General features: G+C 45.5%; 1 pseudogene; it reads right to left on the bottom strand.

The window, feature by feature from the left end:
- Window positions 1-435: 435 nt before the first annotated feature.
- On the bottom strand, window positions 436-1,394 carry LOC140221294 (uncharacterized; annotated as a pseudogene).
- Window positions 1,395-2,389: the final 995 nt, after the last annotated feature.

A 2,389-nucleotide genomic window follows, 5' to 3' on the forward strand; every position in this document is an offset into this window, starting at 1 on the left:
GAGATAATACTTTCCTACAAAATCAAGTTAGTAAGGTACATTTTAATACAAATTCAGGTAATTTGTTGAAAGAATCATGTATACCTTTAGGAGGCAGGGGAAATGAAGGAAAATTTGCCAATGCATGATTGAGGATACGTGTGTCATGTGCAGAACCCGGCCACCCGGCAACCGCAAAGGTGAACCTCATATCAAAGTCACAAATAGCAAGCACATTTTGAGATGTATATCCATGACGGCATGTGTGGTTAACCACTTCGTCCACTGGTACTACCACTTTGACATGTGAACCATCTATTGCTCCAATTGCGCCTTTAAAGTATGGCCAAAAACGGTCCTCTCTCACCCTTTCATGCTCCGTAGAAAAAGTAGGATCCCTCGGCTTAATATTATCCTTAGCTAACTTGCGCAAACATTTCAGGACTTCGTGAAACTTCATGTGAACTGTCCAAAGTGACCGTGTGAAACGATTTTCAGCTTGTGAAAAAGATTGTGGTCCTCCGACGATCCACAAGAACAGTTCCTAAATTCAGGTTTCATAATTAAGGAAGCGGCTGTGTGCATTAGAGCAGTTCCTTCTTGCACCCCACATTCTTTCACCATCTTCATAGTCTCTGTAATGGTAGGAGCTAGGTTAGTTGGAGGAGCTGATGATGCTTCAACACTTGTGGAGATCCTCTCTGCACATTTTCTATCTTCAAACAAGTGGACTTGTACAAACGAAAGAATGGGCTCTTCTCATCCTTCTCTTCAACACCAATAGAGGTACCCTTGCGTTTCCTTTTTTCTAGGTTCACTGTCATATCCTTCTGCGTAGGTTTCACTACCTCATCCACATTATCATCACTTGCCTCATCGGATGATATATCTCCAGGACAGGATGCAGAAGACCCAGTTACATGTGCCTTGCCAAACAAGATATGCAGGTCATCGAGGAACTTGGGTCCTTGTTTTCGAAACTTTATATGGTGGCATTTGATTCCTTTCTCACGATTGTTGCATCTCTACAATTAGAAAAAAAATTAGCAAGGCACACCATAAGAAAGAATGGAAAGAATATAATTATAAAGAAACATAGTTCTTACAGCAAGGTGTTCGTCCCACCATTCATCTGAGCAGTCAATAGTTTGTTTTGCCTCATCCCATCCAAGACCAGTTGCACAATTCTTGAACTCCATAAACGTGACATACTCCTTTTTCAGAAGATCTAACTTGTTCTTCAATTGTTTTTTTGTTCTCGTTTCACCGGATTTTTCTGCAAACTTGGAAACAACGTTCTTCCAACCGGTAGTAGTGAAAATTCCCATCGGCCTATTCCCTGCTTCAATCTCTTCTTTGCAAGCATCAATCAAATGCCTTAAAAAAGTATCACCCCAATCCGCCTTATCACTCATTCTTCAACCAATCAAAGAAAACTCATAAGAACTAAGCTAAGTCATAACTATGAATCCAACTATCCAACTATTAAACAAATGGGAAATAAATAAGCATAGATGTCAAAGTACAAACGTTCATCCATTACATAGTTTTGAATTATCATTTTGCATTTAACCATACTGATAGTAGAAAAGTGATTTATCTCATACCAGTACAATTGATTGTTCATACCTCAAGAAATTCCTTTTCGCAGGTAGCTTCCTATTTGATTTTGTGTTGTAATTGTACCTGACAACATAAAATAATTGAATTAGTATAAATAATTATGGTGCTTTTAATACTTCCATATATTCATAAGTTCTCTGTTGCATTTTGTGATCTAAAAGTAGAGGCCTATATGTGATTCTTTCTGTTTATATCCAGCAGAAACTATTTATAGAGTATTCTTTTCAGTGAAGAGGGAAATTAACTAGTAAATAAATAACAAGCAGTGCCTATCGCCCACTGATTTATCAAGTTATGTCATGCAATTCACAAAGTGTAGAGGGTATTGATAGTTATATTGTATAAAAATTGCCAGCAAAGCAATTCACAAGGGGAAGAGATTTACCTTATATGCTCCTGGTCATTCACTAGGAGCAGGACAGGAGCCGGCGATTGGGGGGCGCCGGCGATGGGGCGCCCTCCCAAGGGGGCGGCGGACGGCCGGGGGGCGGTCAACCGTGGCGGCGGCGGGCGGTCAAGGGCGGCGGACGGCCGGGGGGCGGTCAAGGGCGGCGGCGGCGGGCGGTCAAGGGCGGCGGACGGCCGGGGGGCGGTCTAGGGCGGCGGCGGCGGGCGGTCAAGGGCGGCGGCCGGCGGGCGATGGGGGCGGTCGGGGGTGATGGGGGCGGCGCGAGGCCCGGCGGCCGTCGGGGGCGATGGGGGCGGCGGCGCGAGGCCCGGCGGCCACGGGCGGCGGCGCGAGGCCCGCCGGCGGCCAAGGGAGGCGGACGACCGGCCGGCGCCAAGG

This window comes from Setaria viridis, chromosome 1 (genome assembly GCF_005286985.2).
Source record: "Setaria viridis chromosome 1, Setaria_viridis_v4.0, whole genome shotgun sequence".
Lineage (NCBI taxonomy): Eukaryota > Viridiplantae > Streptophyta > Magnoliopsida > Poales > Poaceae > Setaria > Setaria viridis.